The 26,050-nt window shown below is 40.3% G+C and overlaps 1 protein-coding gene across 2 annotated transcripts in view; it reads right to left on the bottom strand.

Annotated features, from left to right (window-relative positions):
- The window catches only part of LKAAEAR1 (LKAAEAR motif containing 1), a 163,788-nt gene that overhangs the window by 107,295 nt on the left and 30,443 nt on the right, over positions 1–26,050 (bottom strand). Inside the window, exon 1 of one of the 2 annotated variants that reach the window (XM_053710140.1) lies at positions 13,959–14,011. The exons of the other annotated variant lie outside the window; for it this stretch is intronic. The gene's annotated coding sequence lies outside the window, so the exon portion shown is untranslated. Of the gene's footprint in view, positions 1–13,958; positions 14,012–26,050 lie in introns of those variants that run through there. 2 annotated transcript variants of the gene reach the window in all.

The raw sequence follows: 26,050 nt of genomic DNA, 5'->3' as shown, positions 1-26,050 counted from the left end.
GAAGAGTCGGGATTAGCACAGAGCTCAATAGGTATTTTTAACCTCTCAGGTAATTTAAAGGAAACAAATTAATCCTGGCAAATATCAGCAGTATTTTATTTGTTTTCTTAAATGTTGTGGTGCATTCGTTCGGATATTCATTTTGTTAACAAATCTACATGTGTAATGAAACAAATGCACAGGTCTACTTGAAAATATGTGGCGCATCTTTTGGAATCTATCTGAAAATGTTTGTTCTCTCTGAACATGTTTCAAGCCTGGATTACGACACCTTCTGCTTCTTCCCACCTATACTACAGCATTGCTGTTGGAACTGTCAGTGTGTATTTGTCAAGCACAATGTTTAAACTGATGAGTATTTGCTCCCATATGACCCTTGCTGGTGGCTTAAGAGAATAAACATTGTCAGATGTAATGTCTTGCTACTAATTCATTTTCACAGGTGCTGCTACTAGAAGCATCCATGTTCAAGTAAAAAATTCCATGCTATATTAAATCAGAGCATTGATAATGAGATTACTTATGGACTTTAAAGATTTGTGTCCCAACATGGCAAAAAATATACCTATGAAGTTAAAGGGACATTCTGGTCAAAACTGAAATGCTCATACACAAATTACATATTTGAACAGAAACATATTTACAATGTACATATATTGGCAAAAATGCTTCTAGTAAAATGAATCACTGTTTAAGTTTTAGCATTTTTCTTTTCACGTGCATGTGAAGCTTAACTAGATATTCTTAGTTCTTCAGCATTTTAAATATTGCAGATGCTCAGAGAGACAGTGGGGCTTGCTTTATGTCAGCAATATGATACAAGCACCTTAGGTTCTCTGAAAGGTGCTGAGATTAAAATGCTGGTGCACAGAGCATATGTAAATACACTGTTTAATCAACTACAGCCTTTGCTAGAAGTATTTTTGCTCATTCATATATATTTAAAAAATTATTCTATTCAAAACTGAAATTTACCCGTGTGCATTTCAATTTTGGCTGGACATAATTCAGAGGAGATTTTCCTTGTACTTTATTGCTAAACTGTACATTTGGAGGAATCTGTATTAATGTTTTCAGCAGATTACTATTTTTTTTTAATTTTGTATATGAGGAGGTTTCACATTCTGATGCCTAACTTTATATTAAGGACTAAGTTATAAAAAATATAATTCTACAGATCAGAATGACCAGGTAAAACCTTGTATAAATAGGTCCTGGTGAGATGATTTGAAGAATCCGTATGGTGCAAGAACATCTGTCGTACCTAGCTATTGCTATCAAGACTAAAGAGCAACTGCAGGAGTAGCATTCTACATTCCTGCTTGGAGTACACTGGCACCTAAATGATATGACTTATAGGTGACACAAATAAATGGTAATAAGTCTCTTTGTACTCTTTTCTAAAGAGTGAAATATATTGAGCTGCCTTTTTTAATTGTTTTTAAACATTTGGTTTCTAAAATCAGCCATATAGACTTTGATTTTCTCTAGGGTTTTGCAGTATGAACCTTTCTGCTATATATAAAGCATAATATAATTAATAATGTTATAGACAGGCACTGCTCATGTCTATCTAATTACAGCTGGATCCATTGAGGGTGACCGAGGAGCGTATGCGTGGGCACTTCATGTCTGGGATGTGTCTAATTACCCACACAGTGGGAGGAAAAAAAAGCAAATCAAGGCCGACCAATTAAAAGTATATTTTTATTTATGTTTTGGGATTTAGATTTAATAGTCATAAAAATAGCATTTATTCTATTAGTGTCATGTGTGTAGGAGAGAACTGGGGGATATATGTTTATTGCTTTTAAAGGCAAAACATTATTTCTGTTATTGGTAGCATATGTAGAGATCATGTAACTAATTATGATCTTGCAGATATTATGCACCGCTTGTCTTTTTAACCCATATACTGCCAGAATGGCTGACACTTGAAGGGATAGTAAACCCAAATATTTTCTTTCATGATTCAGATAGAACATGCAATTTTTTTTATTTTTTTTTATTTAATTTTTACACCAACAATGTAACGTATTCAGCAATAATACAAACCATACAATAATAAAAAAGAAAAATAACCAACATTGCAATGTTTGTGTCTATTCAACCTAATAGATATATAAGTGCCTCATAAGAAAAGACATATCCACACTACACCTTTTACCGGTTGAATAACATCTATGGGCTTTTTTCACTTTAATTTTTTGAAACATTGTTGGAGGTTTTTTTTTTAAATTTATAGCAGGAAAAAACCATAGAAACCATAAGAAGCAACAAAAAAGAAATGAAACAAAAAGAAAACAGGGGAGAGAAAAAAAAAAAAGAGTTAAAATTGGAATTAAAGCTACGCAGAATTTCCCTCCCCCACCCCCTCCCCATCCCCCCACCGCGCAAATCCCCCACTACCAAATGCCCAATAGAAATATTTCAGAGTCTTGGAATGGGGTTATCATATACTCTATTTCAGCCGGAGAGAAACTTTTAATGAATTTTGACCATTTACTAAAAAAAGCTACGATTTCACTCTCTGAATTCAGGTCTGTGGCGAGTTGTTCTATCCGATATTGTTTTTTAAGGTAGTTCTTTACCTCATTCATTGTGGGTATGAATTTAGTTTTCCATTTTTTAAATATCAAATTTCTCACGGCCAGAATAACTAGGTTTAGAATTTTAGCATCTCTGAAATCTTCCTTATTACTTGACAAAAAGATTATGGTTAGAAGAGTAAGTTTAAGAGGTTTTATTTTCACCACCTTTAATAACCAATACTCTAGTCTGTGCCAGAATTGTTTAATTTTTGGACATGACCACACCATATGCAATAAGTCTGCGGCAAATAGACTACATTTTGGACACTTATTGAAATCAGTGTTGTTCCATCTATAGGCTTTATCCGGTGTATAATATATCTGATATAAAAGCTTTGTGTGGGATTCTCTCCAGGTTTCAGCTATAGTGGTACCACAAAGTAGCGTGAGGGATCTCATAATATGTGCTTCCTTGTCTATATTCATAGACAAATGGTCTGACCATTTTTGAGCTAGTTTCTCTACATTACAGCTGCCTTTCTGGGAGTTAAGATAGGTATACCATGGAGAAATAGAGCAATGACCTGCCTTGATTAAGGCAGGCCACAACTCTAATTTCCCCCAAGTCCATTTCCAGTAAAATTGGACATACAATTGACTAGTGTAGTGCCTAGCTTGCAAATAGGCAAAGAAATCTTGATTGCCAAGATTGAATTCCAATTTCAGTTCTTGGAAGGATTTAATGATTCCTGACTCTGAATGATATAGCTGTGAAGCAAATCTGAGTCCTTGTTCCTGCCATTTTTTCAAGTGTGGTGCTTGCGAGCCCTCTTGGAATTCTGGGTTACCTATAAAAGTTTGGTATCTGGGGATGTTAGTGTTTATTCCCAATAATACTCCAATCTTTTTCCATGCCTGAATTATTACATACAGTGTTTTAAGATTTTTCACCTGCTTAGGTATTAAATGAATCGGTGTGTGTAGTAGAGATACTGGCTTCAAAGGATAAATTATGCTATTCTCTAACACGTTATCCGTAAAATAATCGGCTTCTGCCACCCAGTCTGCCGCAATTCGGCCTAAGAAAACGAAGTTATAAAGATATAAATTTGGGAGAGCCAGCCCAGCAAATTGCTTTGCCAAGTATAACCTCTGCAGGGAGATTCTAGGTTTCCTTGACTGCCATATGAATTTCCGAAGCGCCATGTTAAATTTCTTAATGTCTTGTGTTTTTACGAAAAGCGGGAGATTTTGAAGAGTGTATGATATCTTTGGCTGGATTACCATTTTGTATAGAGCAATACGCCCAGAGAGAGAGAGAGAGGCAAATTCTGCCAGTCTCTCATAAGTGTAATAGCGCGTGCAATAGTTGGGGTGATATTTAATTAATACCACTCCTGAGGGTTGGACGAGACTAGGATCCCCAAATATCTAAGTGATTCAAGAACTGTCTTAAGTGGGTTATTTAAATATGGAGTATCTGTCTTTTTTAGCCAGAGTAATTCTGTTTTTTTGTTTACTCATTCTATACCCTGCAAATTGGCCAAATTGTTAGATTATGTTAAGCAGTTTTGGGATATTCCTAGAAGTATTGGAAACATACACTAACAGATCATCCGCATATAGAGCCACCTTCAACTCATGATTATAGATCTTAATAACTTCAATGTGCTTTCTGATTTTTGTCGCTAGGGGTTCGATCGCCAGATCGAACAAAAGAGGAGAGAGCGGACAGCCCTGCCTCGTACCCTGCTCCAGGCGAATACTCTTTGACTCTTGCCCATGCATGACTAGTTTTGATGATGCCTGAGTACATAAATTGTTTACTAAGTTCAAGAATTTGTTTTGGAAACCATATTGTTTCAGTGTGGTTAGAATGTGGTCATGGCTGACTCGATCGAACGCCTTCTCAGCGTCGATCGCTATTATCGCTGCATCCGGAAGACTTTCAGCTGACTTCCTTTCACTGTTTCTAAAATAATCAATAGATAGAAGAAGTTGCCTGATTTTAGATGAAGAACTCCTTTTTAAAAGAAACCCCACTTGATCGCTATGAATAACCTCAGCTAAACCTTTTTGCATTCTTTTGGCCAAAATTTAAGCGAATATTTTATAATCCGTGTTCAACAATGCGATAGGTCTGTAAGATTCTCTGCATTGTGGGTCTTTACCGGCTTTAGGTATAAGGATGGTATGTGATGCTAGGAAGCTAGAGGGTATTGGATTGTTCTGTTGAAACAGATAATTAAAGAGAATAGTCAGTTGCGGAGTGATTGCTTTATCCAGACTTTTATAGAATTCATTTGGTAGCGAGTCAGGACCCGGCACTTTCTCCCCTTTCAAAGCTTGAATTGCCTGGCTTACTTCCAGCTCTGTTATTGGGGAGTTCAGTGTCAGGTTGAATTCAGGAGATATTTTCGTGATAACGATGTCTTCCCAAAATCTCTCCCTTATGTTTGTATTTACTGGATTGGCCGTATAAATTGATTTATAATATTGAAAAAAGGATTCGGTTAATTCCTCTGGTGAGGTGAGTAGTTTGCTATTAGCTTGTAATGCTTCAATTGTTTTTGAGGCTCTCGAGTTCTTTACCAGTTTAGCCATTAATTTGCCTGATTTATTACCGAATTTGTAAAGATTAGATTGATATCTTAGGTCCGCTTGTGTTGAGTTGAGAATTAAAAAAGTGTCTCTATCCTCCTTAGCTTTGATGTATCTCTTCCAGTTCTCATCGGAGGATAGGTTCAAGTATCTGTTATAAGCATTAGTTACCGTGGTGATTACCTGTCTTTCTCTCAGGCGGACTTCCCTTTTGATATTTGCTGTGTATGCAATTATGTCTCCCCTCAATACCGCTTTTGCTGCTTCCCATAGAATCATTGGACTAGAAACTGAATCTTTATTATTTTGAAAATAATCTTCCCACTTCTCCTTGAGCCAATCTCTGAACTTATTAAGGTATTTAGGATAAAAAAAACCCTGTCTTCTGAAACCGGCTTTCGGATCTGGGATGTTCAGCGTGATTGGTGTATGGTCAGATATCAAAATTTCTGAAATATGTGCTTTGACCCCCCTGTGATAGAGACTATCGTTAATTAACATGAGGTCAATTCTTGATAAGGATTTAGTTGTTTTGAAGTAACATGTATAGTTTCTACTGTCAGGGTTCTGCACCCTCCAGATATCTCTGACTGCTAGATTACGTGTAATAGATTTGAATAGTTTGCTTTCCATCTTATCTTTCTTATTTATCTTCTGCGTCACCCCATATCTCAATCTGTCTAATGGGGCTCGTGGGGACATATTGAAGTCCCCTGCTATAATTACGTGACCTTCCGCTATTTGCAAGATTTTCGATTGGAGAGAATCCCACAACCAATATTGGATTATATTGGGCGCATACAGATTACATATGGTGTATATCGAGTTTAAAATTTTCAATTTTAATATTATAAATCTGCTGTCCGGGTCGATCAATGTGTCTAATTTTTCATAGCTTAGTTTCTTCCCTATAAGAATTGCCACTCCTTTTTTCCTGTTCGCTGAGGGAGCAAAAATACATTCGGCCACCCAGGAAGATTTCAGTTTTAGCGATTCCTCTGTGTTAAGGTGTGTTTCCTGGAGTAACGCTATGAGGGTATTGATTTTTTGTAGGTGTGCCAAGATTGTTTTTCGTTTAATGGGTGATACAATCCCACCTATATTCCATGAGGTAATTTTAATATCTTTATTCATAAAATTGTTTGTGTGCCTCTAAAGGGCAATAATTGTGTGTAGGTTGATCCTAGGGAGTGGGGGGCGGACACAGGGGGAAAGGGAGGTGGAGGAGAGAGAACGAAGAAAGGAGGGGAGATAAGCGAGAGAGAGATAAAAAAAAAAAGGCAAAGAAAACCTGCCCCTAAAGGCAGCATAATAACAAATACAGTCATTATTTCTTGCTATCTGTCTAACTAGTGTGAATTTATCAATTAGCCCCATATTCAGCTATTTTTTTCTCAGCTTCAGCTGCCGAATCAAAAAAGAACGTTTGACCTTCAAGTATGAGCTTGAGTCTGGCTGGGAAAATGACAGTGACCTGCCAGTCCAGCTTCAACATCCTGCCATAGACCGGGGAGAGCTCCCTCCTCTTTAAGGAGGTCTCTATAGAGAAATCCTGAAATAACAAAATTTTATTTCCGTTATGAAAAATGGGTTGGTTTTTACGATAGAATTGAAGGAACAACATTTTGTCCTGAAAATTCAGGAATTTTGCGATAATTGGTCTGGGTCTGGTCAGATTGGTTGAGGTATCAGGAGCTCTCCCCAATCTGTGAACTCTTTCAATTGGAATGAGTGCTTGTGTTGGGGGGATTTTTAGCAATTGCGGCATAACATGTGTCATAACCTGCATGAGCTCCTCTTGTTTAGCTGACTCTGGAAAGCCTATAATCCTGAGGTTATTCCTCCTTGATCTATTTTCTAGATCTTTGACTTTAGCTTGGAGTTTCGAAATCTCAGACTGATTACCTTCAATTTTAGAAAAATCTGAGCTTGTTGTATCTTCTAGGTCTGAAATTCTCTGCTCTGCTTTTTGAATTCTTTTAGAGAATTGTCTGACCTCCAGGGTCAGTAGTGAGATATCCTGTCTAATTTCGTTTTTTAATAAGTCAAATTTTGGAGTGATGGCTTCTAGTATATTGGCAACGAGATTTTGTGTTTCATATGGAGTCGATAAATTTTGGAATTTTGAGGGAGTCGTTTCTGTAGAGGGATCTGCAAGTCTCCCTGGAGGGTTCTTATTCCTGCGGTCCTTGTTTTTGGCTGCCATGCCTAAATTGTTTTTGCCCGTGAGTGATGGTGAAGTGATATACTTATCCATACAAAAGAAAAAAAAAAATTACGTGCGAGCGTGCTGGGTGACACAGAAGGAGATACTGGGGGAGAGAACATGCAATTTTAAGCAACTTTCTAATTTATTTCTTTTATAAATATTTCTTCGTTCTCTTGCTATCTTTATTTGAAAATGCAGGAATCTAAGCTAAGGAGCCAACCCATTTTTGGTTCAGCACCCTGGATAGTGCTTGCTGTTTGGTGGCTACATTTAGCCACCAATTAGCAAACACAACCCAGGTGCTGAACCAAAAATGGGTCGGCTTCTAAGCTTAGATTATTGCTTTTTTTTTTAAAAAAAAATTGCAAGAGAATGAAGAAAAATTGATAATAGGAGTTAATTAGAAAGTTGCCTAAAATTGCATGTTTTATCTGAATCATGAAAGAAAAAAATTGGGTTTACTATCCTTTAAAATAAATTCTAATATCTAATTCAAAACTAGCTGAGTAATTTTTCTTTCACATTTTTTTCCTATAACATAAAAATGGCATTACAGTATTTTGTTATATAATGTACAGATAAAATTGTCCATAGCTTTTAAATTTATATCACCACACACAAGAGCATGTTTTTAGTCTTCCTTAGAAAACATCCAGTAGTTTAAAGGGACATAAAGCTACAATAAGTAAATGCTGTAATTCAGAGTTAAATCAGCTCTTTCAGAGCCTCTGAGTCAATCAGGGTCTGTATATGTGAATAGCAGCCCATCACATTTGAAGAGGTTTAACAAATAATTATAGACAAGTATAAGTGCAAAGAGAAAATGCTCTAATGGATTAGAGCAGGGGTCTCAAACTTATTTGAGTCTTGGGCCATTTTCCATACAAGTGCAACTCCTGTGGGCCGCACACTACCTACATATCTTGTCATTGCTATATATAGTATACCATTTCCTGTGTATTATAAACAGTGGATCACAATGCTGTCCGCATGCAGTGATAGCTGCCGAGAATTTATTTACCCATTTGAAAATGTATATTTATCAAATAAAAAGTAAATGATTTTTAGTTTATAGAGAAAATTATGGAATGGACAGGAAATCAGTGCTGCCATAGTAATGAGCATACATAAAATACTGCTGCATGTGTCCAATAAATCATTTTCCACGTATCTGTTTTTTAACAACGTGGTTCTTTAAAGTTTCAGGAGCTTTGATGATCTCGCTACCGTAGCGCAGCTGCTCCCTATACAAGTGAATCGCAATCCCAGGAACAAAAGGATACAGTTATTGTAATGGAGAGCTGAATGAACATTGCACGTATGCACATCCCTAACAGTAAGAGCGCTCGCTCTTTAAGCAATAAGCATAGTATAATTATTATTTTTAATATTTTTCATGGAGGTGTCGTGGGCCGCATATAAACAGGTGGAGGGCCGCATGAGGCCCACGGGCCGCCAGTTTGACACCCCTGGATTAGAGCATAATCTAATTGTAGCTGTATATCCCTTTAAAGCTAAATGCTCTGATTTATGAAATACTGCACTCTGAGAAAGAAGCTTTTGTAACAATATATGCACCTTACCTTACTAATTATTAGGACATTTAAGAAACCAAGATCTACTTTGCTCTTATTTTTCTTATGTTCAGTTTTACTTGGGATTTTTAGGTTCATAGCAAAAAAGACAAAATATGTAAATAAAAAGTTAATTCTTTGTATGACTAGCACTTCTTGAGAATGGTGTGTGGCGCATTACGTTGCTATCAAAACTATTACTAGACATATTGTTTTAGAAAGGTGTCTGTAGTGTGTTTGGTTTCTGTGAGGGAGCCATTAAAATAATAGGTCTCCCTGGTTGTTGATTGATCATAACTCATTTAACTTGTCAGTAAGATATTTACTACAAATGGATTAATTACAATTTATGATGTGGACTAATCTGGGTACCATAATAGATTTTTTTTAGTTCTATTGATATAAATATAAATATAAGCTTCTATACAAATACACTTTAAATTTTAAATTATTTTGCAAATGATTATAAATATGGGGCTTCAGAAATGTGTAAATTAGTTTAACTTGGTAGAAAAAAGAAACAAGTCCATTGCAGAGATTAGAAACCATGTGCTGCAAAGTGTGATAGATAGATGAATACTGAAAGGTTAGAAAAAATGGCTGGGTTATATTATTGCCTCTGGGCTAACCTGCAAATAAATGTATTACTGTGCTGCATCATCTTGAGAAAGACCACCTCTAGGCTAAAATACATTGATCTTTGAGACACACAGGATAATTGACAGACCTAAGGGACTATTAAAACACTTGACTGGCCAAAGTATTTGCTTACTCAGGGCCACAAATCTTGGCTGTTTAAAGAAATTCTAACTTAAAGGGATAAAAAAGTAAAAATTAAACCTACACCATTCAGAGAGAGCATGTCATTTTAAGAAACGTAAATTCACTTCTATTTTCAATTTAGTTGTTCTCCTAGTATCCTTTGTTAAAAAGAATGTGTATATGTCCTATACTATTGGGAGCTAGCTGGTGATTGGTTGCTTCACACATCTCTCTCTTGTCATGGGCTTACCAGATGTGTTTAGCTATCTCCCAGTAGTGCATTTCTGCTCTAGAGATTATTTTAACTATGTGTTTAATCCCCTTGCAAGGGTTAAACACAGAGCGATATACAAGCGACATGAAACCCAAAATGTTTCTTTCGTGATTCAGATAGAGCATATCATTTTATATAACTTTCTAATTTACTTCTGTTCTCAAATGTTCATTGTTCTCTTGGGATCTTTTGTTGAAAAGCTCAGGAATGTGCAGGTGACTAGAGCACTATGTGGCAGCTTGCAAAACTAGAGGGCAGCACTATTTCCTGCCATGCAGTGCTCCAGACATCTACCTAGGTATCTCTTCAACAAAGAATACCATGGAAATTAAGCAAATTTGATAATAGAGCTGTAAACTTTTTTTTAAAATTGTATGCTCTGTCAAACTCACAAATATTATTATTTGGAGCCTTTCAGTGCATTGGATCCTTTGCATCAATTTAAAAAAATATATATATTTGCAGAACCTATATACGTTTGAGTTTCCAATCAATTATACATAAGCTTTAAGATATTCTTCATATTTAGGTCTATAATAATTTAGGCAGATTAAATAAAAAATCACTAGGTCCATATTCTCTTACATTTATATTTAGGTCTCACCCCTGTATGATAATGCTTGGCCTACATGTATAGGTAGACATATAATTCCTCCAATCAGTTTACTAGTAAGGGGTATACAGCTAATCATGAAGCTTGTAGGACAGTTTATGGAACTCTTAATGCTTTATAATTCATCCAGAGGTGTCTGTAGACAAGGCGCTAGCAACAAAATGACAACATTAGCCGAATGGTTGTGCATCCGGTGACCTCATGGAGATACGGACCAATCATATTATGCAATAATGGCCAAGGGCAAATATGCTCCAGAGAGCTCTGTTCTAATCAGAGTCTTGGGCGCCGCAAACATCTCTGGGAACCTAACCATGGGTCCCACCCCCCACGATGTGCTTTTAAAGGTTCTCGGACAGACCGGACTGAAGACCAATGGAATGAAGCATATATGTGTTTATACATGGCAACATATTTTTTGTTATAATAAAACAATAGTTTTAATCATATATTCTAACACTTGTACATGGATGAAAGTTTACTTATCTGGTTAATTTTATAAATTTGCACCAAATGCCCCTAAAATACAGTTTAGTGTATTTTATTAGTATTTTTAATAAAATAACTGCACTAGGCAGTATTTTGGGGCTAAAGTTGGCCGGCGTGCTAAAAAATAGCACTGAAAAGTACCTTTTCATTGCGGTCTATGGGAAGTGTGTGTTCCCAGTAAATATATATGTATATGCTTATATACATATAGACATATTTATATTTATGTGTTAATATGTGTATATACATATATTAACACAAATACTGTATATGTTTATATACATATATATTTATATTTGCTGCGCTACTTACCCCCTTCGCTGCGTTTAGATTTTGATGCTGTCTCTGCAACAATATTTGTGACAACCAGGCTTCAGCTTACCCTGTCTTCAGAATTCTTATATCAAGTTCCATTGCTTTGTCTCTTAGGACATATATTTCTGCTCTCTCTTTCACTCCAGAATGCGTTCCTATATCCTTCACCATAGTGTCCTCTCTACAATTAGGTAACTCATTTAATGTTCCTCTTCTCACTGTCCTCTAAGGATCAGATTGCTTGATTTTCTGGTCTTTAGCTCAGATATATACAGTATCTCTATTTTATTTTCTAGACTTATTTATTTTCTCTTTCTTCTTCCAACCCATTTGAAAGTAAAATGAAACTTCAAGTAAATGTCAACTTTCAAGAATGAGTGCCCGGTTTTTAAAAATACTATTAAAAACAGGGGCACTTTCATTCATGAAAGTTTACATTTCATTGGTTTTGATAAAACACCTTTTCTTCTTGAAGCCGGAGAACCGATTCCCCCTCTTGCTGCTCATACGTCAGCAATGACCAATACAGCATCCTCCAATCTCAGCTTCCCCCCCAGGGAAATCATTGCCTGAGGCAACGCCATGATTGGATGAAGCCGGATTCGTCATTGCTAGCGTATGAAGTGACGAGCGGCAGGAGGGGGAATCACTTCTTCGGCTTCAAGAAGAAAAGGTAAGTATTTTAACAAAACGGGTGAAATGTAAACTTTCATGAATGAAAACGCCCCTGTTTTAAATAGTATTTTAAAAAACCGGGCACTCATTCTTGAAAGTTGACATTTACTTTAAAGTGAATGTAAAGTTTCACGAATGAGTGCCCGGTTTTTAAAAAAACTATTAAAAACAGCGGCACTTTCATTCATGAAACTTTACATTTTTATGGTTTTGTTAAAATACTTACCTTTCCTACTTGCAAGCCGGAGCAGCGTAATCCCCGCCTGACGCTCGTCTCTTTATACGTCAGTAATGATGAATCCGGCTTCCTCCAATCACATCTTCCCCACAGAGCAGACATTGCCTGAGGCCACGCTATGATTGGAGGAAGCTGGATTCTTCATTGCTGACGTATGAAGAAACGAGCGTCGGGCGGGGGGGGGGGGGGAATCGTTGCTCCGGCTTGCAAGAAGGAAAGCTAAGTATTTTAACAAAACCGGTGAAATGTAAAGTTTCATGAATGAAAGTGCCCCTGTTTTTAATAGTATTTTTAAAAACCAGGCACTCAGTCGTGAAACTTTACATTCACTTTAAAATTAAATCGCCCATACAATTAATTAATCCGGAGCAGAGCACTCCTCAACTTGTCTTTGTTTATTTAGTTTAGTTTGTATGTATTTGTATTTTATTATTATCATTGATTATTATCATCATTTGTGTAGTGCTGCAAAATTCAGTAGCACTGGATTGATTTTCTTATTAACCCTAGTCATATATTGACTGCTCAAATTTAGCAACACATTACAAATAATTGATAATAAAAATAATAATAATAGTAAAAAAAATAAAAATATTATTCATTATTAAAGTCATTATAGTAAAAAAAAAAAATGACATGCTCTAATCTAATAATCTAACACACTGTAGAACTACTGCTCCTGACTAGCAGAGCACTGCTGGTCCTGAGTGGAAAATGCTGCTGATCCAATCAGCAGTGCAAGTCACATGATTTAGATGTGAAACTAGTGGTGCTGATTAGATCAGCGGTGTTTCCCACTCTAGACCAGCATTGCTCTGAGAGTCCAGAGTGGTATTTCTAATGTGTATTTAACCCATTTGCATGGAATAAACACACACAAGTCTAGGGTCAATATTCATTCTGCCTTCTCTCCTATATTATATTTGCCTTGAGAAAATTTTCTCTTGCTGTCTATTGATTCTCTGCTGTTGCTTGGTATTATTTATATCTGATTCATTATCTCCTGTTTTCATTGATCTACTCTCTCTCTTCCATCAAGCTAGGATCCCTGGCTCTTTATTTGAGTTGAGATATATTTTCTATTTTAACTTAAGTTTCTGATCTTTTTAAAGGAACATTAAACCCCAAATTCTCTCTTTCATGATTCCGCTAAAGAAAACAATTTTAAACAACATTCAATTTACTTCTATGATTGAATTAGCTTCATTCTTCAGATATCCTTTGTTGAAGAAACAGCAATGCACATTGGTGAGCAAATCACACCAGGTATCTATGTGCAGCCACTAATCAGTAGCTACTGAGCCTATTTATATATGCATTTCAACAAAGGATATCAAGAGAATGAAGCTAAATTAGATAATAAAAGTAAATTAGAAAGTTGATTCAAATGATATGCTCTTCCTAAATCGAGAAAGAAAAAAAATGGGTTTCATGTCCCTTCAATTTCTTTTCAGTGTTGTTAGATCTCCCATGCAAGGCTTCATTTTCCTCCTTTTATGGTTTCACCTTATTCTCCCTGTCCCTGCACTAAGACTATTGTCACGCCTTGCATTTTTTTTTCATGCCACTTATATGGAGCCTATTACCTTACACCCATCTACACCCACATCTTGATTTTTTTGCTACCGACACAACACCCCAAAATCCCTAGCTTATTTTACTTCCAACTTCTGGTACCTTATATTGTTTGTTTCCTTCTCCACATTGACGTTTACTCTCCTCTCCCTTTTTTACAGCTCACAGTCACCGCATACCTCATCAAGATTCTTGTTGACAAACGTTGCCGTGGAGTTTAGTTACTAAGGCAACATTTGATCCCACCCCACTCTTGTAATTACTGGCATTCCTCTGGCCAATAAGATTAAGGGATCAGTCTTGTCAACTCAAACTTTCCTACTGTGTGACACACGTTTAATTACATTGTCTCCCGGTCACCTGATATCCCCCGGTGTTACTGGGAACCAGGAGAACTTACCATGCGCAGCAAGAGGAATGCTTTCAGTAATAATATGAATTGCTTCTCGCTGCAGTACCTTAGACACAGGAGCTGCCTGTCACAAAACAACTGCTCGTCCAGCTTCCCTCCTCTCTGTCTATCTCTATTCACCCTCCTGCTGAAGCTGTGCGGCCTGTCACAGCAAACACCTCTTCCTGACTCCCTCCTCCTCTAAAGCAGAGTCCCTTCTCCGTGGTTAGAGAAGCAGCGCCAGAGACTAGAGTTGGATAGATACACAGCAAGCAGGAAGTGCACAAGTTCACAACTTGTCCGAATCCATACTTATATGCTAAATTTTATTTAGTGTATGCAAAATGTACATAGTGCACAAGCTTACCCCATCCATGAAGAATGCCAAGGTGTACTCACTGCTAGTAATAGATAAAATGTCCAGGAAGAAAGCAGGCACTCACTGGGCTTTATAATAAGAGCATCCTTTATTACAAACTAGTCCTAAAGCCCGTTCACACGGGCCATTTTTTGCAGGGTACAGCGGTCCCATCTCCTGCTCTCTCCCTCCCCCTCTCTTTTGCTCTCTCTCTCCCCCCTTCTCTTTTGCGCTTTCTCTCCCCCTCTCTTTTGAGCTCTCTCTCTCCCCCCTCTCTTTTGCGCTCTGCCCCCTCTTTTGCGCTCTCTCTCTCTCCCCCTCTTGCGCTCTCTCTCTCCCCCTCTCTTTTGCTCTCTCCCCACCGCTTTTGCGCTTTCTTTCCCCCTCTGTTTTGAGCTCTCTCTCTCCTCCTCTCTTTTGAGCTCTCTCTCTCTCCTCTCTTTTGAGCTCTCTCTCTCCCCCCTCTCTTTTGCGCTCTCTCTCTCCCCCTCTTTTGCGCTCTCTCTCCCCACTCTCTTTTGCGCTCTCTCTCCCCACTCTCTTTTGCGCTCTCTCTCCCCCCTCTTTTATGCTCTCTCTCTCCCCCCTCTTTTGCGCTCTCTCTCTCTCCCCCCCTCTTTTACGCTTTCTCTTTCCTCCCTCTTTTGTGCTCTCTCTCCCCCTCTCTTTTACGCTCTCTCTCCCCCCTCTCTTTTGTGCTCTCTCTCCCCCTCTCTTTTGCGCTCTCTCTCACCCCTCTCTTTTACGCTCTCTCTCCCCCTCTCTTTTACGCTCTCTCTCCCCCTCTCTTTTACGCTCTCTCTCACCCCTCTCTTTTGCGCTCTCTCTCACCCCTCTCTTTTGCGCTCTCTCTCCCCCCTCTCTTTTGCGCTCTCTCCCCTCCTCTCTCTGCAGGGTACAGCGGTCCCACCTCTTGCGCTCTCTCCCTCCCCCTCTCTTTTGCTCTCTCTCCCCCCTTCTCTTTTGCGCTTTCTCTCCCCCTCTCTTTTGAGCTCTCTCTCTCCCCCCTCTCTTTTGCGCTCCCCCCCCCCCTCTTTTGCGCTCTCTCTCTCCCCCTCTTTTGAGCTCTCTCCACCTCTCTTTTGAGCTCTCTCTCTCCCCCTCTCTTTTGCTCTCTCTTTTGCGCTCTCTCTCCCCCTCTCTTTTGCGCTCTCTCTCCTTCCCCCCTCTCTTTTGCGCTCTCCCTCCCACCTCTTTTACTCTCTCTCTCTCCCCCCTCTTTTGCGCTCTCTCTCTCCCCCCCTCTTTTGCGCTCTCTCCCCCCCTCTTTTGCGCTCTCTCCCCCCCTCTTTTGCGCTCTCTCTCCCCCCTCTCTTTTGCGCTCCCCCCCCTCTTTTGCGCTCTCTCTCTCCCCCTCTTTTGAGCTCTCTCCACCTCTCTTTTGAGCTCTCTCTCTCCCCCTCTCTTTTGCTCTCTCTTTTGCGCTCTCTCTCCCCCTCTCTTTTGCGCTCTCTCTCTCCCCACTCTCTTTTGCGCTCTCTCTCCCCCCTCTTTTACGCTCTGTCTCTCCCCCCCTCTTTTGCGCTCTCTCTCTCCCCCCCTCTTTTGCGCTCTCTCCCCCCCCTCTTTTGCGCTCTCTCCCCCCCCTCTTTTGCGCTCTCTCTCTCCCCCTCTCTTTTGCGCGCTCTCTCTCCCCCTCTCTTTTGCGCGCTCTCTCTCCCCCTCTCTTTTGCGCTCTCTCTCTCCCCCTCTCTTTTGCGCTCTCTCTCACCCCTCTCTTTTACGCTCTCTCTCCCCTTCTCTTTTGCGCTCTCTCTCTCACCCCTCTCATTTACGCTCTCTCTCTCCCCCCTCTCTTTTGCGCTCTCTCTCCCCCCTCTCTTTTGCGCTCTCTCTCCCCCCTCTATCTCTTTCTCCCCTCTATCTCTCTCTCTCTCCCGTCTATCTCTCTCCCCCTCTTTTGCGCTCTCTCTCTCCCCACTCTCTTTTGCGCTCTCTCCCCCCTCTTTTACGCTCTCTCTCTCCCCCCCCTCTTTTGCGCTCTCTCTCTCCCCCCTCTTTTGCGCTCTCTCTCTCTCCCCCCCTCTTTTGCGCTCTCTCTCTCCCCCCCTCTTTTGCGCTCTCTCTCCTCCCTCTTTTGCGCTCTCTCTCCCCCTCTATTTTGCGCGCTCTCTCTCCCCCTCTCTTTTGCGCTCTCTCTCTCCCCCTCTCTTTTGCGCTCTCTCTCACCCCTCTCTTTTACGCTCTCTCTCCCCCCCTCTCTCCCGTCTATCTCTCTCTCTCCCCTCCCTCTCCCCTCTCCCCCTCTCTTTCTCTCCCCCCCTCTCTCTCTATACTCTCTCCCCTCTCTCCCTCCCCTCTCTCTCTCCCTCCCCCCCTCTTTCTCTCCCCTCTCTCTCACCCTTCCCCCTCTCTCTCCCCCTCCCCTCTCTCTCCCCCTCCCCTCTCTTTCTCCCCCTCTCTCTCCCTCCCCTCTCTCCCTCCCCTCTCTCCCTCCCCTCTCTCTCCCCCTCCCCCCCCTTTCTCTCCCTCCCCCCCTTTCTCTCCCTCCCCCCCTTCTCTCCCCCCTCTTTCTCTCCCTCCCCCCCTCTTTCTCCCCCCCCTCCCCCTCTCTCTCTTCCCCCCTCTCTTTTGCTCTCCCTCCCCCTCTCTTTTGCTCTCCCTCCCCCTCTCTTTTGCTGTCTCTCTCCCTCTCTTTTGCTGTCTCTCTTGTGCTCTCTTTATCTCCCCTCTTGATCTCTCTCTCACCTTTCTTATCTTTTCTTTACCCCCTCTCTCCCCTCTTTTGAGCTGCTTTGAGCTCTCAGAGTCTCAGTCTGCACGGCCGCCTGGCCCCGCCCCCTTCACGCTCGGCCATGCCCCCTTCAAGGCCCTCCACGATCGACCCCGCCCCCTTCACGCTCAGTCACGCCCACTTCTGCTCGCACAGAGACTTAGGGACTGTAAGGCCTGGTGTGTTTGTCCTCGTGCTGTCTCTACTGCGCATGACAGCTTCGGACAAACACACTTGGCCTTTTATAGTATAGGATACTTAAAAAGACATAACGTTTCGGCACATATCTTGTGCCTTTGTCAAATGTCACCCTAAAAAATACAACAGAGCACCTCAACCACCTAACAAACAATAAAACTGGCATTCCTTAAATACACCATATACAAAAGATATTTTACCGCCAAACCACCGCAATCGAGATCAGCTCCATGTGCGTCACAGACACGCAACGCCGTATTCAACATCAAGACGTGGCTACCACCGTAACCACAGCAACAGGGCAAGCGTGTACAGGAGGCGGCGGCGGCAAAGACATACGTCATGTCCGTTCAGACTCACGCGCATGCGCAACCTTACACTCACAGCAGAATAGCTCAGTGGTTGTCATAGCAACTGCTATAAACAAACAGCGCGTAGTGTGAACGGGCTGAAATAGAACAATAGCAGTCAGATGAATGTGGTGATCGTGTTATGGACTTAAATCAGAATCTGTGTAGGGGGAAAAAGCCCTAACATTGGACATGCTAAAACAAAGCATCAAAGAAACATAAATACTAACCATAACACGAAGCCCACATATAGTGCAATAAAGCATACTAGAAAGCACAAAGAGGATATGAGAGTACACATGATAGACCTAATGATAGAAAATAGATGGTAAAAACCTTGTCAATAAAACCCTATTAGTATATAATAGAGAAGAGCAATATCTAACAACATTGTACCAAAATTTTTGAAGTGTTAAAAATCAAGCCTAACAGGAGTATGTTAGAAACATAGATTGACAGCGAGACCCCATTGCGTCTATTTTAGTAATTTGGCAGATAAGAAAGTTTTGAAGATTATAATACAGCCTACCCAGATCTTTACTTAAGGATGGCTACTTAGTAAAATGGGCTAAAGACCAAGTAAGTATTCAGCCCCTTAGGTGCCAATGTGTCAAGGCGATAAATCCATCTACTCTCTCGTTGCAGTAATCTGTTAGCCCGGTTGCCACCCCTAGTTGGAGGGGGTTCCTGGTCAATCAGCATGCAGCGTATGCTTGAAACAGTATGTTTAAATTCAATGCAATGCCGAGCTACCGGCTGATCCGATTCACCCTGTTTAAGGGCCTCACGTATGGCACACCTGTGGTTGGCCATTCGTTCACGAAAGGTGGTGACTGTTTTGCCCACATACACCTTGAAGCATGGACAAATCAGGATGTATATGACATAGGTGCTAGTGCATGTCAGGTGATGATGGATTTTAAATCTGTGGTTGTTATGTGGGTGCTGGAAGGTATCACCCCTCAACATACCATTACAGGTGACACAGCCCTTCTTTGAAGATTTCAGCCAGGTATCCTTTTTGTAGTGTGTAGTTGGATCAGCCTTAACAAGGATATCCCTCAAGTTTTTAGCTCTGCAGTATACCATCCTAGGTGCCGACATCTTTTGAAACGGCAGGGTGGGATCGCTTTAAACCAAGGGCCAATGTTTCCTTACTGCTCCATTAAGATTTTTACAATTGGGAACATATGTTGTGATCATATTCAACTGTTCCTTAGGCTGTATGTCCAGAGTCCCAGTACTCACAGTAGTACCTGTATGTAGCAGCTTCTCCTGGACATCACGTATCTCATTTGTGGTGTAACCTCTTGCCAAAAGCTTCTTCCCCATTTCCTCCATCTGGGTATGCATTTGGGGTATCTCGCTGTTGTTTCTGATTATGCGGGTGAGCTGTGAGGTGAGGACACCCTTCTTTTGGTGCCTGGGGTGAAAACTTCTAGCATCAAGAAGTGAATTGCGGTCCGTCGGTTTCGTGTATAACGATGTTCCGAACCAAAGTTCACCGCAGGCATCAACCTTAAAAATATTCAAATCCAAAAAATGTACACTCATTTGGTCCAATTCCAGTTTGAACCTGATGGGGCTTGCCATGGAGTTCAGACCTGACACCCACTCACGCAACATAGCTTCACTGCCCCACCATATCAAAAACACGTCATCGATATAGCGAGTATAATACCTCTTATATGGATGATCAAAGGGCTTCATGAGTTCTTGCTCATACCAAGCCATGTATATGTTCGTGGGTGCCACTTTCGAACCCATGGCAGTCCCCGCTGTCTGTAGGTAGAAATTGCTCTCGAATTTGAAGTAATTCTTCTTCAAGCAGAGAGATAGCAATTCACATAGGAATTCTACTGGTGGTCCATTGTAGTGTATATTATCTGTCACCATGGACCTGACAGCCTCCACACCTCCCAGATGGGGGATAACAGTGTAGAGGCTGTCAACGTCTATGGTGACCAGAATGTCATTAATCTGTAGGTCAGAGAATTCTTTAAGAATTCTAAGAAGACTTGGTGAGTCCTTTAGATACTATTTTGTATTTTTAACCACATTCTGTAAATGTGAGTCAGCGTAGACAGCCAAATTGGTGAGCACTGAACCACGGGCAGACACAATGGGCCTGCCTGGTGGGTTAACAAGTGTTTTATGCACCTTTGGGAGCAAGTACAAAACTAGTATGATGGGATGGTCAGTAGTTAGAAAAGATAATTCATTTTCACTTAATATGCCAGCTTCAAAATTGCGTTGCAGAAAGTAAAATATATACTAAATTGAACGGTAATCCCACCACAAATTATAAAATGTGTATTGACAACTTACTAATCACTTGGCTTGAGAAAGGGCAAAAGCCCGAAACGTCGCCTGTATGTCACTGCTTGTAATAAAATTTTAAAATACAACTTGGAGTGCTGCAGCCATTTCGACATTTTGCTATATATATATATATATATATATATATATATATATATATATATATATATATATATATATATATATATATTCCAAAAAGGATCCGCACTCCCAATATCCAACTCACATAGCAAAAACTAGGGTGCAAAGTCTGTTTTTCAAATGCATAATTCTCCAATGTAAAGAGGCCACTGACTATGTTTCAAAAGATACAAAATAACTTTTATTTAAAACATATTGTTAAAATATGGACCTTTCCTTATTTTAACTAGGGTTGCCAAGTGTCCAGTATTCAACCGGACAGTCCAGTATTTTAACAGGCTGTCCAATAAAATCTGTACAAAAATACTGGACACTTAAATGTCCAGTATTTTTTTTTTTTTTAATGAATTTTTATTCAGTTTTAGAATGAAAGGTAACACTTGGGGACAAGCAGGACCCCTGTTCAAACATACACAAAGAAAAGGTTCGGACACGCAGGTCCGGTTGCAATAGCCATCAAAACATTGATACATCGTAAGTCGTAAGTAAATTGCAAGGAATTGAGGTGAAAGTAATTCACCTAGGTTGAACCCTGACGTGGGCTCTAGCTATGGGGGGAGCGGGGGATGAGGCGTGTAGAATAAATTTAAATTTAGTACTCCAAAGAGCAAAGTTTGTATAAGTTGCTTTACAATATATAAATAAAATCAATCACATAAATTGAGGAGCAGATTCTGCAAACATACTAGACGACAAAAGGAGTGGGTGATTATTTTAAAGAAGAGGCAAGACTATTAGATAATGTCAGGGTTAGTTGTAGGAGATGACTGCTTAGGAACTACACACAGGACCTAGCACACGCAGCGCCTAGTACATACAGTACCAAGCGCACGCAGCACCTGGCACACGCAGTACCTAGGGCACTCAGCACCTAGCCCAAGCAGCAGGACCCAGCCCACGCAGCTGCACCTAGCCCACGCAGCACCTAGCACACATAGTACCTAGCACACGCAGCACCTAGCACACAGAGCACCTAGCACATGTAGCACCTAGCACACAGAGTACCTAGCACACGCAGCACCTAGCACACATGGTACCTAGCACACGCATCACCTAGCACACATGGTACCTAGCACACGCGGCACCTAGCACACATCGTACCTAGCACACGCGGCACCTAGCACACAAGGTACCTAGAACATGCGGCACCTAGCACACATGGTACCTAGCACACGCAGCACCTAGCACACATGGTACCTAGCACACGCAGCACCTAGCACACACGGTACCTAGCACACGCAGCACCTAGCACACATGGTACCTAGCACACGCAGCACCTAGCACACATGGTACCTAGCACACACGGCACCTAGCACACATGGTACCTAGCACACATGGTACCTAGCACACGCAGCACCTAGCACACATGGTACCTAGCACACGCAGCACCTAGCTCACATAGAACCTAGCACGCGCAGTGCCTAGCACACGCAGCACCTAGCACACGCAGCACCTAGCACACGCGGCACCTAGCACACATAGCACCTAGCACACGCAGCACCTTGCACACGCAGCACCTAGCACACGCAGCACCTAGCACACATAGTACCTAGCACACGCAGCACCTAGCACACATAGTACCTAGCACACACAACACCTAGCACACATAGTACCTAGCACACGCAGCACCTAGCCCACATAGTAACTAGCACATGCAGCACCTAGCACACATAGTACCTAGCACACGCAGCACCTAGCACACATAGTACCTAGCACACGCAGCACCTAGCACACACATAGTACCTAGCACACGCAGCACCTAGCACACACATAGTACCTAGCACACGCAGCACCTAGCACACATAGTACCTAGCACACGCAGTACCTAGCACACACATAGTACCTAGCACACGCAGCACCTAGCACACATAGTACCTAGTGCATGCAGCACCTAGCACACATAGTACCTAGCACACGCAGCACCTAGCACACATAGTACCTAGCACACGCAGCCCCTAGCACACGCAGCACCTAGCACACGAAACACCTAGCACACATGGTACCTAGCACACGCAGCACCTAGCACACGCAGCACCTAGCCCACGCAGCACCTACAGTACCCAACACACCCAATATCTAGTACAAACAGAGCCCAGCATATATAGCACCTAGCACACACTGCACCTATCATTTAACTCTATAGACTAGTCTATGTAGGATTTTTTTAAAGTATGTGAAATATCTCAACAAACATTCAAACAATAAATATCTTAACAATAGGTTTGAGACTGAAGCCATCAATCCTAACTAGTAAGTGGCGTATCAGACTAAATACATCAGCAAACATATATATAATATAAATGTAGTTAGAAAAACTCAAATTTAAATAGCGTATATCATGTCTAAGCTATGTTGAGTGCGAAAGGCATTGGTGTCGGCAATATATGGGAGCTAGTATTTAAGGGACAGTATACCTAAAAGCCTCACATGTTGTCAGATACAATATCGTCATAGTATGAGACTGTATAGAACTCCCTAAAAATATCATGACATACTAGCACATTGTCTAACACAACCTGGGCAGTTAGACAGAAATATTTTACCATGTGAAGTCCTGCACAGCTACGTACCATTAAGCTGTGGAGTAGACATCATACACAAGTTTATAGTAGGCAACAACAGTGTATTTTATATATAAGGTCCCCAGTTTTTAAGCCATGGGCGAACATCAGGGTATATTAGTCTTTCTGTGGAAGCCATATTTAAACAGGTAGCGACATAAACCAAAAATAAAAGTATAGGTCCGCTGTTATCAGGGGTGAGTAGTGAGCCCCCATGAAAGTAGATGTAGGTTGAACAGTTCACGAATGTGGTCATTGGTATGTTAGAGCCCTGTATACAGTATTATCTCTAGGGCAGCATAATGTCTGTCTAGCAGCCGGTAGAGTTTAATTAAGAAGCGCTCCGGATCCATAACTATCATCTACAACTGAAGTCAGGCAGGCACTAAGTGTATTTTATTCAAGTGTCGCTACAGCTGTTTGGAGCTATGCAGTGTGGAGATAAAGCCATACGCAGGGTTAAGTTTCTTGCCCCACACGGCTTCTTCGCTTGCGGTAGAATAAGTAGGTCTGGGCTAATGCCATTAGTGCTAGAGGCGCTGTGACGCAGCTAGAAACCACCATTGATCTTGTTCCTGTGGCGGTCAGCTGTTGTGTAGATCGCAGGTATGCTGCCCAGACAGGACTGTAAGGATGATGTTTCTGTGTAGTTGCTGGGCTCAGGGTGTTACCGCTCAACTTTCCTGCATAGTTGTGTGCAGTGTTTGCATGTTTTAGGCTCTCCTTGGTCTTCTTTATTGAGCGGTCATTCCTGATGGTGCTTGGCTCCGCCCCCATAGAGCCTTTATATAAGCTTATGCCGTTATAGTGTGTGCAGCTGGACATTGCATTAAAAGGTGTTTTGTACAACCAAGCAGTGTGAATTTTGCTTGTTTTGCCTCTCAGGTTAGGTCATCTGCCGTGCGCACCATACTCAACACAGTTATATCGGTTCCATCATGTCCGCACCTACACATAGTTATGTGATAAGTTTGTTTGCAATCATGGCCGCATGTACTCACTACGTCTTTGAGGCCACGGTGCTCCTGACAGTCGCTCCTATGCTTGATTCATGTCACTTGTGTGGCCTTCTACAGCAGAGATCTGTGCATTCAAGTATATAGTGGCTTATGAGCCCAGACTAGAGACCAGAGCTTTCCTGCCACCACTATCACCTCCGTTGAAGCCTCAGGCAATGTTAAATACCCTGCAATTCGTGTATATGGAGATTTCTGCTCAGATTGGTATCATTTAGGTCCGGGCAGGTTTCCCAAACTCTCCTTCACATCTGGCCACTGTATATGTTCCTATGACCAGCTTTATGCGGGTTTTTCTTCGTTCTGCGTTAGGAGCTCTAACAGAGAGCAGCCATCTTGGCCGCCTGCTGGCTCCGCCCCCCCAAATGTCCAGTATTTTTTAAAGACCCCTGTCAGATAAATGTAAAGGACCTTCTAGGCCTTTATGCATTAAAACTATGGCTCAAAAAGAATTTACATTGTGCATTTTCTATTATATGTGTTACAGGCAACCATGAGGGTGGTCAATCATTGCTGGGTTCGTTACCTCTAGCAGCCAAGGGGGTTACATCACTGCTCTGTACATGTGTTACTGGCAACCAAGGGGATAAAATGACTGCTTAATTATTTTTTGCTCTCAGAGTTTCAGGCTCATATTACGGGTTGAAAGTAAAAAGTTTGCTCTCTCATGTTCATAATGTCACAGTAAAAAATAGACTTTGAGAAGTTGCGAATACAAAATCGCATTCCCCCATAGACTTCAATGTAGCTGAAAAATACCTAGCACCCACAAGTCACACAAACACGATGTCGGTTATTTAAAAGCATATAAGAAGATAATATTGCACCTTTCATAATCTAATGTTCTGCGGATATCAGAATATGTTCTATGTATTCTTAAAGAGATACTTAAATGTATATCTGATGGATATTTGCACAAATATATATTTATACATACATACACATATATATATATATATATATATATATATATATATATATATATATATATATATATATATATATATACACACATATATATGTATATAAACTTGATTATATATAGGTCTAGATATATACAGATATATAGGAATATCTATTTAAAAATACATAGAACATATTCCCCATTGTGCAAAAACATTGGAATGTGAGATTTATATAGTAAATGCACAGTTAAACACTTATAAATATTACATAAATATGTTTTACATGTTTTCATCTACTTAACTGCAAAGGGCTCCAATGCACTTATATATATATGTCTATATATGTATGCATATGTATTTAAGTGTTTATATTCTGTAAATACATATATACAAATATAAATACATATGTACACACACACACACACACACACACACACATATATATATATATATATATATATATATATATATATATATATATATATATATATATATATATATATATATATATATATATACTGTATACACACATACATAAACATACATATACATATTTAGGCATGTGTATCAATGTATCTCTATGTTAAAGCCCTTTTCAGTCTTTTTTTTTTAAATATATATATAACACCTGAGACCTCATATCTTTGAGCCCTTATAACTTTTTAATGCTATATTTATATTTAATATTTTTGTATCAGTGTTATTATGAGTGTAACTGTACTTTTAAATGTTGATGTGTTTTGTAAATTCAGCAACGTAAATCAAGGGAATTAACCACATTTGATAATAGGAGTAAATTGGAAAATCATTTACAATTGCCTGTAATATTCTATCTGAATCCGGAAAGAACAAAAATTGGTTATATATCCCTTTAGTAGGTCCCATACAATGTAACCTGTAGTGTACTGCAAACATTTAACAATAAATGCTTTCAAGAATTAGAACATTATATTTTTTATCAAGGCAAAGAATTTACTAGACATGTGCAAAAATGCATACTTTATTATTCAGTTTGTAAACAAATAATGTAGTTATCCTCTTTCTTCGGCAATTACTTTGATCTGACACCAGATAAAAGAGCAATTTAAAATATCTAAATAGCTCATTTCTGAGTTTTAATAGGGCTGTTTTTCAAGTTCTCAGTATACTGTAAATAAGCCTTCTTTACTAGGTGTGTTACAGTATGATGAGCTTGTAGGCAACTTGGTATATGGAGGCCTGCACTGAATTAATCATGGACAT

Source organism: Bombina bombina, chromosome 1, assembly GCF_027579735.1.
Source record: "Bombina bombina isolate aBomBom1 chromosome 1, aBomBom1.pri, whole genome shotgun sequence".
In the NCBI taxonomy this organism is placed as follows: domain Eukaryota; kingdom Metazoa; phylum Chordata; class Amphibia; order Anura; family Bombinatoridae; genus Bombina; species Bombina bombina.
This window is presented reverse-complemented; position numbering and strand designations above follow the sequence as displayed.